The 8,672-nt window shown below is 38.1% G+C and overlaps 1 pseudogene; it reads left to right on the top strand.

The window, feature by feature from the left end:
* Positions 1-5,915: 5,915 nt before the first annotated feature.
* On the top strand, positions 5,916-6,201 carry LOC149064771 (signal recognition particle RNA; annotated as a pseudogene).
* The last annotated feature ends 2,471 nt before the right edge of the window (positions 6,202-8,672 follow it).

The raw sequence follows: 8,672 nt of genomic DNA, 5'->3' as shown, positions 1-8,672 counted from the left end.
GATCACACCTGTTTTTTTTCCCTCTTTCCCCCCGCTCTCTTCTCGCTGTGCAATTCTGGAGATATTTATTATAGTGCTGCCATCTAGTGAGCAGAACATCCGACGTTGAACGGAAAGTTTTGCCGTATCGCCAGTCGATCATTTTCAGAAAATGGTTAAAAACATTGGAAAACGATTAATTCTGCAATCATTGACAAACGATTGATTCCACAATCATTGAAAGAAATAATTCCGGAACAAAGTGATGAAAACTCAGAATTAATGAAATAATTTCGTAATGAACTGATAAACTAAGAATTAATGAAACAATTCCGTAACAAACTGATGAAAACTCAGAATTAATGAAACAATTCCGTAACAAACTGATGAAAACTCAGAATTAATGAAATAATTCCGTAATGAACTGATAAACTAAGAATTAATGAAGCAATGCCGTAACAAACTGATGAAAACTCAAAATTAATGAAATAATTCCGTAATGAACTGATAAACTAAGAATTAATGAAACAATTCCGTAACAAACTGATGAAAACTCAGAATTAATGAAATAATTCCGTAATGAACTGATAAACTAAGAATTAATGAAGCAATGCCGTAACAAAGTGATGAAAACTCAGAATTAATGAAATAATTCCGTAATGAACTGATAAACTAAGAATTAATGAAATAAAACTGATGAAAACTCAGAATTAATGAAATAAAACTGATGATAACTCAGAATTAATGAAATAATTCCGCAACAAACTGATGAAAAGTTAGAATTAATGACAGAAATAATTACGGGAAAAATTAATGAAAACTCAGAATTATTGAGAGAAATAATTTTTGAAACAAATAAGTTCTGAATTGGTGATTAAAATAACATTTTTTAATCAATGAAAGATAATTGATTAAAATAACTTTTTATGAGAGAAACAATTTCGTAATGTCTAAAAGAAATTATTTCACAATTAAAAAGAGAATAATTGCTTATAATTATGGAAAGAGAGATAAAGGAAAAAAAATGGTGATTTCAAGATATATTGCAAAGGAAAATAATTTGAGAAGTACCGAATTAAATAGCTACAGAATTATTTAAAGTGTGATGTCAGATCTAAATTAATCCCAGAATCGATTTCAAAACGAATCAAAATTGGTAACTAATAAAAGAAATAATTTAAGATTATTAATAATATATTATAATTATAATTAAGATAATTTGAAAATTTTATTAAAAGTAACAAATTCTGACTACCAAAAATTGTGATTTGTAATAAGATCGAGAGATCAGACTTTTTTAGTATAAAAAAAACACCAAAAAATTAGTTCCGAAAATGAATGATAGATGGCATGGCCCAGAGACGATTCTCATTTTTTTTTTACATGACGTATAAATTATACAGGGTGTCCTGTAAATCCAGGTTTTCCTAGGAGCAGGCTTTCTGCTGCGCGTCCAGCGTAAAAACTGTGATTGGTCAAAAAAACCTGAATTTCAGGTTTTTAACCAATCAGCGTTTTCACGCTGCACACTGCGCAGATATTTTAATCCTAGGAAAACCCGGCTTAAGTCCTAATTCGACCTAATTTATCTCATCAACAGTTGTAAAAGTATGGTTCCAGTTTAAAAATTGCTGAAAATATCTTCAAGAATAAACTCTGTACCAATGCCGTAGCAGGGGAAGGAGAGATTTGGGGGGAGGGGGTCTCCCCCCCGAACTGTGAGAAAATGGCTAAAAAAAGATTAAAATATGGCCCAAATTATTATTCTGTAACTTTGGTCCCCCCCCCCCCAGAAATGCAAGTGCTCCCCCTCCGAATGAAATTTCTGGCTACGGGCCTGCTCTGTACCAGTTTCGAGAGTGAAAGCACAGTGCGTTATAAAATAAAAAAAATCGAAATTTTTAAACGGTGTACGCCTTAAGACCACTGCAACAGTTTTCGTTCTCAACAGCTCCCTACTATCCAAGCCCACAAACTGAACTGGATGTTAAGTTCAGTTCTTTCTTAAGAGCATAAAGCCGGGTTTTCTTAGGAGCAGGTTTCCTGTGCCGCGCGCAACGTGATTCGCCCAGCGCGACACGCCGTCCTCTCACCAGTAAGAAAAGCAGCATGACTGTTTTCCTACAGAGCGCAATACGCCTCACGACAGCGCTTTACGTCTAGCGTGATTGGCCGACTGCTTCTGGAGGAGTCAAATGCGTCGTGCGCCGCGCGGTTTTGCCGATATTCTCTTCACTCTTGTGTGTTTTCTTTTCCTTCCCTTCAAACCGGAGCATGCAGACGACAGAGTAGCTGATGCCAAAGCCATATACTTTATATAGCCGCCCTGATCTGATGCGCTTCGCTAGGAAGACACAAACGTGTAGCGTGATTATGCAACACGTTTCTGTCGGCGCGAAATAGTCTAATTCGGTTCACGCTGGGCAAGAAACCTATTCCTAGGAAAACCCGGCTTAAGGAGCCATAAAAAAGAAAGTAACCTAGAATGAAGCAGACGACAGCAGAGGTTTTCGTTCCCAACAACTCCCTACGATCCAAGCCCAGAAACTGAACTAGATGTTAAGTTCAGTTCTTTCTTAAGAGCATAAGCCCAGAAACTGAACTAGATGTTAAGTTCAGTTCTTTCGTAAGAGCATAAGGAGCCATCAAAAATAAAGTACCTATATAGAATGAAGCAGACGACAGCAGAAGTTTTCGTTCAATTTATATATGTTTTTTTTAGTTGTTTCTACGAGAAAAGAAACAAACTGAACTGAATGGCAAGTTCAGTTCTTTCTTTGGAGTGTAAGGAGCCGTCAAAAACAAAAAAACCTAGAGAAGAAGCAGAGGACAGGTGAAATGATAATTTCCACTATTTGATTTCGTGTGATACCACTAAACATTGTCGAAACAAGAAAAAAATCATGCGACCCCCTCCCCCAACTGTCGCATTTTTGTATATTTTTATTATCTATGGACCCTGAAACTCGGAGTCAGTAACATCATGCCAAGGTCTCCTATAATGGGGCCCGGACCAAACGAATGCCAAAAAAAAAAATTATTGAATTAATAAACACAAGATTTTTTTTTTCAACTTATTCTAGTGGGGCCCTCAGAAAGTTTTTGGGGCACCTGCTCCGGTTCACCACTTAGTGTTTGCAAAGTACTGTTCTCACATATAAATAAATAAATATAAATATATAAGGGGACGTCGTGTCGGAGGTGTGTCTCTTTTCCGTGAGGTGGCGGAATATCCCCAGACACTCGATATTGAAAGGGTGTCTAATTTATACACGAAACTACGGAACTTAACGAAGAAGCCTTTATTTCGAAGCACACTCAAAACAGACAACCTTCCAGGACGGAAGCCACATTCCAACTCACGTTCTCTTCTCTTGGAAGATAGATTTTCTCTTCTCAACTTCTTTTAACAACGTATAAACAAACAAAACGCATTATGTGCTGTAAGGCCACAGAGAGTTAGTAAAAATGTCTATACTGGGAAAATAGATTCGTTATAAATATATATATTACCAGAAAAATATTTCAAATTTCGTCCCTGTTGGGAATGAGAAAACTATTTTTGAGACTCTTTCCCTTTCTCCTTCCTTGCATTAAATATCTTTCATACGCATAATTTATGTCTACGATAATTTGCTTGAAGGACTACTATATAGGGGATCCTGGTGGGCTACTCACTCTCTTTCACACTTTTCTGGTCAATCTTTTCGACATTTACTGACCTGGTCACACCTATGCTTACAAACTCTGAAGATCTATCCTTTGGTCATTCACTGCTCTGGTCCCCACCCCTCTAAAAATTCCCCCTATATTGCATAAGGTAGCGTGTTATGTTGTCGTTCAGCACAGATAGCGAAATTCTGTGCGCCGAGAAACAACAGGTCTGTGAAGGTGTAAAAATTAGAATGTGTGTCCTCCTCCCATCTGGGGAGCGGGGGGGGGGGGAAGTCAGAAGGCACATTTCATGTAAGAATAAAATTTTTCCTTTCTCTGCGAGAGCATCTCGGCTCACCAATGGCACCCTCCCCCTACATCCTGGAGCCAGATCGCCCTAGATTGATCCCTTTGGTGGACGAATTTATAGTGTAAAAAAAAATAATAATATTTGTCCCGGGAAAATGGAAAAAAGAATGTAGAAAAAAGAAAAATGGCCAAGAGGGGCTCGGTTGTGCGTAAATGCCTCGAAATTCCACTTGTGCGCAAGGGGATTCGCGCCTCACTCCCAGTTTTATGACAAAATTTGACATTTATGAGACGTTTGACTACGGTCACGATTAATCTATATATATAGCTTTCAATATTAAGATATTTCACATTTATACGAAGCATAATTTCAATCATTTGACATTTTCATTTTGACTCGAATTCCAAATCTTTGGCATTCCAACTACCAAATCCACGCAGTTTTTGCAGATTGTGAAAACGCGTCGCTGAATTGGTTTTGCATGCGTTTTATCAACACTAAAAACTATAAATTTTAGGTTGACAGATACAAAGAGACGCATTGAGCCGGTTACGGACATTTCAAGGTCAAGACTTACGTGAGAATTTATTGCACTTTTCTGAGAAATTAGCAGACGCAGTGAGTCTCAAATAAACGGATTTAAATTGCTTTAAATGTGGTCATATATATATATGCCCTTTTAGAATTTTTTTTCTAATGTCCACAACATTGTTCTTGCAGGATAAGAAAATTGCATTGAAATTATTTGGGGTGTTGCAGGCTAGTAGTAGGGCAGTTAATAGGGAGCATTACAGCATCGATTAAAAAACTTTCAAAAGGTGTGGTGTCAATCTTAGAGGAAGTCCCAATACATTATCTGCTGGGATTGCATATGGAAACCAATCAGCTGAACCAAATGACGTTAAGACCGTCCTAAATATGCCTTGTATTGCTATTGTATTAAAATTACAGTTTTCCTGTTAAATTGAAAGGAATGGCATATGAACATTTGCGATTGAAACAATAGTAATTTTATGCAATTACAGACACTTTCTTAAGCTATACCGCAATGTAGTTTTAAAAAATTAAATTTCGCGGGTATTTTTTCTCATGTATGATTTGGTCTATTGGAGTTCGTTATAACTGAATTCGACATTTCTTTTCAGCAGAGGCAATGGATTTATTGGCACCCCCCCCCCACCATAAAAATTCATAAAAAAATACCCCAGAGCAATCATTCTCTATTCGATTTTTATAAATACATTCCCCACCAGACCACTCAGTGCTGGCTGAAGATAGTTTTGTGCTAAACTAGGTAGTTATCTGTCTGTAATTGCATGAAAACAATATGTTTTTTTTACGAGCTTTCATTTTTCACCCATCTTTTTCTTGGATTACATTTACTACCAGCACTCAAAAGAATGTCAATGAATGGTCAACAAATCTTTGTCTGCTTTCTTTATGGCAGCCCTCTTTAAATGAAAAGTCTTCGAACACACACAATTTTCTGTCTTTACAGTTACTCAGTTTTGCTTAAACCTCTTCTATAGTTTGTGTCAGGGCCTACTGTCACCCCCAAGTCGTAAAAACACCGAGATTACATGAAACACTTTTTTAATTTCTTTCCTCATGCTAATGTTACATGAATAGGGGAAAAATGTCGAAAAAAATATTCTATGCATTTTGTTTGAAATTACATTTTTTTTAGTCACTCTGACTAAAAAAACTTCACAAACTTCTTCGTGGCCCCGTATCAGTAGCCGTGGTTCCCCTTTTGCGAGATTTTCATCCATGCCCCCCCCCCTGGAATATCCTAGGGACCCTCTGGGGCCATATGGCCCCCGGTTGAGAACCACTGGTTTAAATCATAAAATTGCTAATTGCTGTATTCAGTCAAGTCATTGGAAAATATCATCTGCTAACCAAGGACAAAAACCGTGTTACATAGTGTAATTAAAAAAAAAAAAAAAATGAGTGATAGGTGGTCAGCGGGGCTGCGAACCGTGGCGTGTTCGTGTAACCCAGCTACTTTGGGAGCCTGATCTGGCGGATGGCTTGAGGTTGGGAGTTCTAACCCCAGTAGTGCTGTGTAGATCGGGCGTCCGCACTAAGCCCGATGTCGATATGGTGGCTTCGGGGGAGCTCGTGGCCTCCAGGTCGATTTCTAAGGAGGAGCGCACCGGCCCAGGGCGGAAACGTAGCAGGTGGTCAGCGGGAGTATTGTGCAGTACTTTGCATATGAATATAAGGAATTTGAATTTCATCATGATGCCCGACATGCTGACAACAGAAACAAATGGTTGGATGCTTATAAAAAAGAAAGTAGGAAATGTTTTGAAAGGAAATGGACCCTCCCCCCCCCCCAGTGCACCCACTGAAGATGTTATTATGTACACTATCAACTCTCATCGAGAGAGCGGTCTTAGGTCTTACGCGCACACACGCTTCTTTTTCTTATTCTTTGAAATCGAAGCAATTACAATGAATGCAAATGGCAAATTTGCTGTTGCAAGTGGTAAAAATACTAGACCAATAGGTCATAGCTACTACCGGCAACAATACAAGAGTGAACACAAACCGACCCAAACTTTTCAAAAATATTTTTTATAACTCTTTTATGTAGTGTAATATGATCCAGTTATTGTCTTAAAAAGCATTTTATAAAATAAATTTGAATAAAAGTGTAAATGTCAGCTTCGTACGCAGCTGATGATATAACCTTGTGGATTAGATTATGATAAATCATCGAACCAATTATGTATGGATATCGGACGCTATTGATGATCAAACAAAACCATTAGAAATACGTTGTTAAGAATAACAGGAGACAGGAAATATGATAACATATGCACAGAGAGATATATTTTGAATGCGCGTACAAAATGAACAGTTTTATTGGTTTTTTTCATGCTAATCAATATAATGAAATTTACTATTTTCCCAATACAAATAATATAACAATAGTACATTTTTTTCTTTGGTTGAGTAGAGAAGCGTTACTCATTCAAACGGTAAATATCAGAAGAAAATATTACGATTAGCAGCTAAATGTCGCGCAAAACAAAACTCCGGGTGCCATCACAGTCCATTCATCAGCTCACATATCTCCTGCCGAGTCTTACACACTTTTGGAGTTTTTCCGAAACCTCTCAGTTTGACTGTGAGCTGAGAGAGGAGGACGCAACTTTCAACGAACTTCTTCAATAAGGGTTTCGCAACGAAGCTGTTTCCCAGCACCAGAGACTCGATTCGTCGATCATCGTTTTCCGTCAGATAGCTCTCCACCGCTGGCATCGTATCAACGGCATAGCCGAAGACGCTCACTGCCCTGATCGTATTCTTCCAGTTCAACATGCATTTTTCAAAATTCTTCATCTTCATGGTGTGCATACAATTTCTAACGAAGAGGCTCTCCAGCTGACAGGGAATGCAATGCATGTTGTTGACGATCACATCGACGCAGTCATCGATGGACAAATCTTTCAAATGGACGGAATTCTTGAACTGCGCGGACAAGTCCAGGCGCTGAAACTTAGTCTTCGTGGCTTTGAAAGTAACGAGTTCCTTGAAGATATCTGGTTCAGGTTCTTCCACGTTGATCAGAATCAAACAGCAAGAGATGATCAACAACTTCAGCCGTTTACACTTATCTCCTAATTCCTGAATATCGATATGACGACATCCGTGGTTCTTGCCGAGACAGTTATTGTGTTCCAGCGTCAATTGCTCTAGTTCTGGACAGCTTGATGCTATCACTGACATTATGTCTTCCTTGATATCTACGGCGCAGCGCGATATATCTACAGCTTTCAAGTAACTGCCACACGCAGCTAAAACACGCACAATACCAGCCGGATCTAAACCGGAATTTTTAGTATCACCTGAATAGCACTTTTTAAGGGTAAGTATTTCAATAGACTGGCTCTGTCTCTCGAGAATCTTCAGAGCACTCGTGCACAATCTGACATGTTCAGCTCTAAACCTTTTCAAGCTGTGACAACCAAAGAGAATCTCTTTGGCATTCTTTATAAACTTCGATCTCATCGCGTTCAATTTCAACGAAGAAGATGAACATAGAAGGCCGTTATTGGCCGAACTCACCAACTTGTCCCATTTAATGGATATTCCGTCGACCTCATATGGCATTTTAAATGCAATTAACTGCAAAAAAAAAACAAAAAACGATAAAACAACAGATTTCGAAGGATAACTTTGATCACTACGCACTGTATTTGGTAAATAAAGAAAAAGAGAGCCGATGGACGTAATAGAATTCGTTGGACCATCCGTCCCACCTTCAAAGAAATTATAAATCTCAGTAAAACTTCTACAACAGTCGGTTCTCAAATTGTGTTTCTCTAGCATTTAAAATGTTCGGTCAAAGCCGTACGAAATGCATTGTTGTCACGGTTGAAGTTGTTTTCAAAATCAAATCATGATGACTGTCAAAAAATATGGAAACCAAAGTGGATGAAACATGAGAGATCACTAAAGCTCGGATTTTTTATGACATGACCATAATTTTTTTATGCCAAGTCATATTTTGGGCATAAAGTTCTGATAACTATAAACCAAATTTTTCCTATGTTATGATATTGGACCGTTCCGTATTTAGCGAAAGTGATAACAATACCCGAATGATGACATTATCCGTGATTCTAATAAGCGGTGTCGACTATATTGCGTTGACAAGTGCATGGGCGCTCATTTTGGTTCGAACAACCAGGCCCGTCATTCGGGGGGGGGGCAG

The sequence above is a fragment of the Pholcus phalangioides genome, unplaced genomic scaffold (assembly GCF_987345545.1).
Source record: "Pholcus phalangioides strain wild (caught in Gottingen) unplaced genomic scaffold, Ppha-v1.0 ptg000042l_1, whole genome shotgun sequence".
NCBI classification, from domain to species: Eukaryota; Metazoa; Arthropoda; class Arachnida; order Araneae; family Pholcidae; genus Pholcus; species Pholcus phalangioides.
This window is presented reverse-complemented; position numbering and strand designations above follow the sequence as displayed.